The following is an 8,835-nucleotide window of genomic DNA, read 5'->3' on the forward strand; positions in this document are numbered from 1 at the left end:
AATTCCATTTATTTTGTTTTATTATTCCTTTCTCTGCTTTTATTAATTTTGGACTTCACCCTACCCCATGGGATTAATGCCAGCAATGCTTTCTAAATGGTCCTCAAAGACATGCTCAGGAGAGTATCTCCTAAGTGACCCTAAATGCCAACAATCAAAACGAAGATCCCCATGTAACATAAAAGCACATCATTTTAATACATAGCATTACATTCTTGGTCTCCAAAGTCGCCTGGACATTTTATAATGCAAAAGTCCTTGGCTTCACATCCATGAGTTCCCCCAAGTCTTAATTCCAACATTATTCAAGTCTGCTCTGAAACCTAAGGCAATATCTTAACTGTGAAACCAAAAATCAATATATACATTTCCAATATAGAGTGGCATAGAACACACATTCCCATTCCAAGGGGAAAAATGGAACTGCAGTATGGAAATGCTGAACCAAAGAAAGACCAAAATCCACCAGGGCAAACACCAAACCCATGTCAGTCAGCATCTGGGGCTCAGGATGGCATCATCTATGCTTCTGAGTGTTTCCACCCTCCCAGCTCTGATGCTTGTGGCCTATGTGGTCTCTCTCCTTGGCTAACTCTACTATGTGCTCACGGCTTTCCTCCCAAGAACACCCCATGTTCCTGACATCTCCAGCACCCTAGAGTCTAATACACTAGGCCAGTCTAGAGTTCTGCGTAGAAACTCCAACTGTGCTGCATGTTGCCTGGCCTTGACAGCTTTCTAGAGTCAGTTGCAAACCTCCATGACCCATGAGCTTTTGTATCTTGCATGCTTTCAACTGCTCTATCATATGGACGATGCTGCCAGGCTCTGTTGCCAGCAAAACATGTAATTTAGTCTGTTTCTGCCACTGCTACAGCAGTGCCTGCATGCATCTGCCTGGCTGGGCCTAGAAAATGCTTCCTTAGGCAAATTGTTCTCAAGTATGGAAAGCCTATGGCAGTCTTCGATGGATGAGTCTTGCTATCAAGATACATTTTTTACTGTCCCATTGCAAAGTGGGCAGCGTACAGCTGTCGCACCCAGCCTGTCAGCAACTTTAGCCATGCTCACACTTCTCTCCTCACCAAAATACATGTTTTTCACATTTTCCTGACTTCAATCCTCACTCGAAAGCCTTGTAAGCCCAGTGAGCATTAGCCATGCCACTGCCTGAATACTAGGCTGTCTTAAATTTCCTCCACAAAACATATAAGCCAATGGCTTTTTAATTCAGCCTCACTGTAGCTTCCAGGACACAAGCGTGTTCTTTGTCAGAATGTAACATGAGTGGCCTCTAATACGTCTCCCAATAGAGTACTTTCCCTCCTATGAAAACTCATAGGTCAAGCCTTAACTGCACACATTTCAGTTGGCATTCTAGTCTTCCCAACTCCTGTAACTTGGGCTTCTCTAGCCCATATCTCTGACTCCTCTATCTAACCTCTCTACATTCTCATTGACCAACTTCCACAGGCCGATGAAGCAGGTCAGGCAGGGACAGCCATGTTCCTATCTGATGTTCTATCTTGCTGATTTTCTCTCTTGGTTTCTTTCTCAGCCCTGTGACCTAAGAAAGACCTAATAAAAAGCATTTAAGGGGGTGGGGGGCTGGGAGGAGACATATTTGTTCTCACATATTGAGGATATAGTTCAACATGGCAACAAAAGGCACAGCAATCTCACATGGTATAGGGACATATGGCTGGGAGTCCTCACATCTTGGCAGAACAGGAAACAGAGAGCAAGATAGTGGCATTCTATGGATGTTGGTACCTAGAGCTCTTAGTGGAACATGACAAGCCACTTCCTAATTCACACATTACTCATAGAAGAAGCCTATAACTTCTTTGTAGCAGTGAAACGAAAGATGTTCTAATCAGCTTTGTCCTTACATATGCATCCTAACCACAGGGATAATTATACTCCTTATTTACTTTAAATAGTTTTCCATCAATATTTTTGAGACAGGGTCTCACTATGTAGTTCTTGTTGGCCTGGCACTTGCTATGTAGACCAGGATGGCTTTGAACTCAGACATTTACCTACTTCTGATTTCCAATTCCTAGGATTAAAGGTGTGTGCCACAATGCTCATCTTGCCTTCAGTCTATTTTTATGATAAATATATAAATAAATTTTAAAATTGCAGATTTTTGTATAATGTATATTTGCCATTATTTGTGTTTTAGCCTAATTGTGGTGGTTTGATGACATATTTGAATGCTTGGTTCTTGGTTAGTAGAAACATTTGAGAAGGATTAGGAGGTGTGGTCTTGTTAGAGATGACATGTCATAGCTTTGAGGTTTAAAATGTATATGCCATTCTCTCTCTCTCTCTCTTCCTCTCTCTCTCTCTCTCTCTCTCTCTCTCTCTCTCTCTCTCTCTTTCTCTCTCTCTCTCTGCCCATGGTTGTTGTTTCAACATGTAGGCATTGAGACACTGCTCCAGCACCATGTCTGCCTTCCTGAGGTCATGTGGCTGTGTTCCCTGCCATGATGGTCATGGACTAATTCTTTAATACTGGAATCCCAATGAACTCTCCTATAAGTTGCCTTGGTCATGGTGTCTTAGCATACCAATAGCAAAGTAACTGACACATTAAGATGATTACAGACCCCAACTGTCTTTATACTTTCTGAATATAATTGGAAATATTATTTGTCAACCTATATTTCTGGTTATTTTCTCAAAATTACCTAGAATTACATTATGGTTCAAATAATCTATAAGACTTATACACTTTTTATTTATAAGAACTAAATGTGATGGTGTCATATTCATGGCTTACCTAAGCTAGGGTATTTTGAATACCCTTTGAAAGTACCATCAAGTGCCCAATTTCAATTTTTCTTACTTATGAATAACACCAATAAACACCACCACAAAGGGCTTTAAAGCAATTTATGGCCATTTTCGATTACTCTGTGAATTATTTTTGCATGGCTCCTTTTAGTAGAAATATCAATCAAAATGAATGCAGAGACACAATAGGAAAATTTCCTTTCACTTTCTAGTGCTATGAAGGATAACTCCACCTTCCATGTGTCTCTCCAATTAAGCTGTACTAATGGTCTCCACTCACCTTCAACGGAAATTGACTACCCCCTAAAGGACATTTCAGATTTGGAAACATAAATTGATCTAAGCGCTGGTGGGAAGTGGGAAAAGAAGAAGAAAAAAACCACATCTGTAACCACAGTGTCAACAACAGCCTTGAATAGAACTCAGAAAGAGACACCTTGAAAAGAAAATGCAATTGATTTTCTTCCCTTTAAATTTGATGTTATCTTAATCTCTCACCCCATGCTAGCTGCTTTTGTCATCATTGTGAAAGAAGACCTGACAGAACAGGTAAGGAAAGAGAGAGCATTGAGGTATGTGATTTCAGAGGGATTTCAGCATATGTGTCAGAAGAGGGAAGGCATGGTGGTGGGAGGGGCTTTGTCTGTGGAATTCTGTGTTACATACAGGCTCACTGTGTTGCTAAGGATGACCTTGCACAAATTTCTCTGCCTCCACCTAGAATCACAGACATATGCCACCATGCCTGATTCATGTAGTGCTACTCAGGGCCAAACACATGCCCGGCAATCAGCCTGATCACCATGCCACATCCCCAGCCTGATGTACACTTTCTCATGTCCCCAGAACCCTCTGCCTCATTTCCCACACATTGTTTTGAATCTTCCTCTAGCTCACAGTTTAACTTTAATCAGCATTTTTGGACAGCCACACCAGGGTCCAACACGTTTCTCTCTCTGTTCTTCCATGCCTAAGATACAATCATGCTCCTTGTAGCCCTGGGAGCATTGTACATCAATATCATAGCCCCCAAACTGGATTAAACCCAACTCACTGTGTCCATTCACAGCACTACCTCTCTTCCAGGCAAAAGCTTCCCTCTTCTAGATTCTTCTTCAAACTTCTCTTCTCCCTTTCATCCTTGTCAGGATACTTTTTCAACCATGGTTTCCTTTCTGTCCCATTTTCCATTCTGAAAGCCATCTTTCCCCTAGCCTAGACTGCTATAGCTGCTAGGGCATTCTCCTGCTGGACCTTTTGCTAGGATCTCCAATGAGTGGTATTCAACACTCATTTTCCCATGAGTATCACTCTTTGATGTGTGTGTTCTTTGATTTTGTTTGCAGTTCTAGGGCATTAGCCACATACCAGGTGATTGTCTGAATAGTTACAAACAGGAGCTCATTTCACAGCAACTGCCCTATTCTAGGAAACAAGAAATGGAGATACCTGAGGGGTTGATGGCTTTGTTAAGATCACACTACTATATGTTGTGGCTCCAAGACTCAAGCCAAAGCAGGCTAGTGTACAGTTAAATCCCCATCAGCCTGCATTGTTCCATATTCATCCACAGACTTTTTTGATGCAATTAAGTGTTGACTTTTTTAAAAAACCTCTCTAAGAAGCCTAATGCTGGGGCATGATCTTTTTTCTCCACTTAACTTCACGGTCCCATTTTCCAGGGTCCTCTTTTTCACATTCTGAGTTGTCTGAACAACCATAGCAGATGTACTGACTTCAAAATTATCATTTAGGTTCTTATTCTTCAGTTTGAGTTTTTCTCTAAACCTATCAAAATCTTAGGAAAGGTCTGTTTTATTATCCAACAGGTATGAGAAGAATGAAAATCAAACCAGAGACAAAAGAGACTACAGCTGTCCTCTTGCCTGGAGCAGATAATGAACAATTTCTTGTTCACAAAAATGACCTTCAAGACATCGGATATTAAGCAACAGTGGTAGTGCCAGAAAACACAAATGAGGTCAGGCAGCTCATCCCCTGGAGAAGTTTCCAGGCAAATCATAGGACATACTCAAGCTGAATCTGCAGTCTCTGAAGGCTGAGAAAGCAGAACCGAGAGTCCCAAGCGGAGAAGCCAGGAGAGTGGGATTTGCAGAGCAGAGGACCCCTGGACCATGGCGTAGTTTCAACACTCCTAATGAAATCCATGGAAAGAGTGAAATGCAGTTTGGAAATGATGGCCCACACTTAAAACTCAATAAAACTATACACTCACATATGCAAAAAGGTCACCAAGTTCCAAACAAAGGGATGTTTTCTTTAAATTAAAAAAGGTTTACATAATGAGAATGGAGAGAAGGCCCAGAGGTTAAGACCACTGGCTTCTCGTGCAGAGGACCCAGGCTGGATTCCCAGTGTGTACATGGTGAATCATGGCCATCTGTAACTACAGTTCCAGGAAATCTCAAACCTTCATCTAGCTTCTGCAGGCACCAAGCCCACATGTGGTGCCCAGACATATATACAGGCAAATACTCATACACATAAAATAAATAAATAAATTTTTAAATTTAATATTACACAAAGGTCTATCCAAATCAGATTGTCCGAAACCAGTCAAAATTAATTTCTTTTCATGTGCATGATGTCGAGTACAAATGAGTGAAGGACAATTTTACAATATAGCTTCTTTCCTTCATGGTTCTGTGGGTTCTAAGGATTGATGGGAGAATCAGCCAGAGAGGAGAGACCCACTGTGTAAAAAGGACCTAAGACAAGACTGGGTAAAGAGGTTTCCATCAAAAACATGTCAGCCAGACATTAAAGAACCTTCTGAAGAATGAGGGGATATGTTTTGCTATAACAATAAATGTACAATGTGCTTCAGCAATAGGGCAAGAGGTTGGATGGGCTTCAGTGGTGATGATGGTGAGTGATAGATACACTGGAGACAATAATTCAATATACAGCTTGGTGGAAAAGTGCTTACCTAGCACACTAGGTCCTGGGTTATATTCCTAGCACCAAAGTATAAAATAAAATAAACCAATCACAGCAATAACTGCATTAAACTTAAATGGCCTATAAATTGATTAATTATCAAACTACATAAAAATATAAGATCCAAAATTACCTTAAAAGTATCTTAAACAGCCCAGCAGTGGTGGTACATGCCTTTAATCCCAACACTTTGGAAGCAGAGGCAGGTGTATCTCCATGAGTTCAAGACCAGCCTGGTCTACAGGGCAAGTTCCAGGACAGCCAGGACTATACAGAAAAACCCTGACTAAGAACAATATAACAATAATAATAATAATAATAATACCTTAAACACACATAGGTAAAAAGTAAAACATGAAATGGTCCAGCAGGTATATATGATTGCTAAGCTAGCCTAATATGATTGTTAAGCTAGCCTGATGACCCAAGTTAAGACCCAGGCACCCACAGGAAAACCCAGATGTGCAGCTGTAGTCACAGCACTCCTCCAGTGAGATGAGAAGCAGACGGGAAAATCATTCAGAAACTCATAGACCAGCTAGGTGAAGAATACTGTGCAGAGACAGAAACAGCAAGAGAGGCCCTGCCTCAGAAAACAAGGTGGAACACGAGCCTGCTTTCAAAAGCTTATCCTCTGGCCTGTGTACACACCATGGCTTCTGCAAGACTGTGCTCACATACACATCAAACACATGCATACAAAGTCATCAATAAAATAGGTAAATACCATCCACTTCCAACATGCCACCAATACCAAAGTTGAAGCAAACAGAGGCTGTGAGGGCAGACTGTGGAGGAGCTATGCCGACACAAAAGAGCTGTGTCATCTGCCCTAACATAAACTGGAGCTGTGGAGAACTTGGCAAGAACACAGTATGAACATGGACAAAGGCAGGAACCTGTCCAGTTCAGAGTCAAGATAACCTGCAGCTCATAGTGATGTGAGGGAAGGAGGGGTTGGGGAGGTTACAGGAGGCAGCAGGGGCTGTGTAGGGAGATGTTCCAGGGTAGACAGGGGTGCTCTCTGTCATTTAGTGCATGGCAAATATCTGCAGTTCCAGAAGAATCTGCTCATACACTAACATCAACATGTCCGTAAAGACCTGGATGAGGAGAGGAAGTATGAATGAACACACATCAGAACACAGACCTGTGTCTTTATCATTTTCAATCAGACAAATCAGTGTTAATTCTAAAACTTTCACAGCACAGTCAACCCAATGACAGTCATCTCCTTTACTGAATGATACTCAAACTGCATACTCCATAGCTGTTTTGTGATAAAATCATGGACCCTGCCAATGCGAGGCAATTTGCTCCCATTTGTGTCTTTGGAAAACAACATCACAACTGTATTTTTTTCCCTTGGGAAATATTCACACATTAATCATTAGAAACACACACCTCTACCTTGTGTATAGCAGAGAGGGATAGAAAAGAAAGACACTCTTGTAATTACAGTTCAATAAGATTAACCCCTGCTGCATAGCCCCGTTATACATCAGCTTCCTCTCATCTCCATTCATATTAAAGGTCAATTTAAAAATGAAGCTTCAGCTGGAGATTAAAATGCATTAGCTAAAATTTGGAGGGAATCTTGCTGTGCTTGCTAAAGAGTGTACATTTTGAATTACTCCCCAGGATAAGTTCTTTATTCCTTTTATATGTGTATGTATATATTTTTTTACCCTCAAAGTTTTTCTTTCAATCATTTCACTGCTTTTCCATTAGTCTCATAAAACTGTGCTAAAAATTACACTCTGAAGAAGAAATAAATAAGGCCCTGCATGTTCATGAAGATGCACCCACAATTCTAGATCAAATTAGGGCTAGAGAGATGGCTCAATGGTTAAGAGCACTGACTCCTCTTCCAGAGATCCTGAGTTCAATTCAGCAACCACATGGTGGCTCACAACCATCTATAATGGGATCCAATGCCTTCTTCTAGTGAGACTGAAGACAGTCACAGTGTCTCAGATAAATATTAAATAAATCTGTCTTAGTCAGGGTTTCTATTCCTGCACAAACATCATGACCAAGAAGCAAGTTGGGGAGGAAAGGGTTTATTCAGCTTACACTTTCCACATTGCTGTTCATCACCAAAGGAAGTCAGGACTGGAACTCAAGCAGGTCAGAAAACAGGAGCTGATACAGAAGCCGTGGAGGGATGTTACTTACTGGCTTGCTTCCCCTGGCTTGCTCAACTTACTCTCTTATAGAACCCACGACTACCAGCCCAGGGATGACATCACCCACAAAGGTCCCTCCTCCCCTTGATCACTAATTGAGAAAATGCCCTACAGCTGAATCTCATGGAGGCATTTCCTCAAGGGAAGCTCTTTTTTCTGTGATAACTCCAGCTTGCGTCAATTTGACACACAAAACCAGCCAGTACAAAATCTTTAAAAAAAATTTTTTAAAAAAAAGATCAAATCGAATACCCAAGGAAGCTCCACTCCCAGGCACTCTAACACACCAAGGATCAGACGTGAAGAGGACACAACATCTGTCCCAATACCAGGCGTAACTGGGACCAGCGGGACTAGGCACACAGGAACTCCACCAGCCTAGTGGCTTAGGTTTCTTCCGGTCTTTCTGAGCTGGTGCCCTGAGCAGACCTTGGGCACAAGCTCCACAGCCAGTCCCAAAACACTCAGCGGAAGCTCTACTCCCAGGTGGTCTAACAAGCCCAGGACTAGAGGTGAGGAGGACACAACATCTGTCCCAATACCGGACATAACTGGGACCAGTGGGACCAAGCACACAGGAACACTGCCAGCCCAGTGGCTCAGGTTCCTTCCGGTCCCACAATACCCAGAGAAAGCTCCACTCCCAGGCACTCTAACAAGCCCGGGGTCACAGGATCACAGAGATAGCTTGACTCTAGGGAGTTCTGACACAACCAGGATCACAGGAAGGACAGACTCCAGTCAGATTTAGCAAGGGCAGGTAGCACTAGAGATAACCAGATGATTCGGAGCAAGCGTAAGAATATAAGCAACAAAAACCAAGGTTCCTTGGCATCATCAGAACACAATACTCCCACCATAGCAAGTCCTGGACACACCATCA

This window comes from Mastomys coucha, unplaced genomic scaffold (assembly GCF_008632895.1).
Source record: "Mastomys coucha isolate ucsf_1 unplaced genomic scaffold, UCSF_Mcou_1 pScaffold22, whole genome shotgun sequence".
In the NCBI taxonomy this organism is placed as follows: domain Eukaryota; kingdom Metazoa; phylum Chordata; class Mammalia; order Rodentia; family Muridae; genus Mastomys; species Mastomys coucha.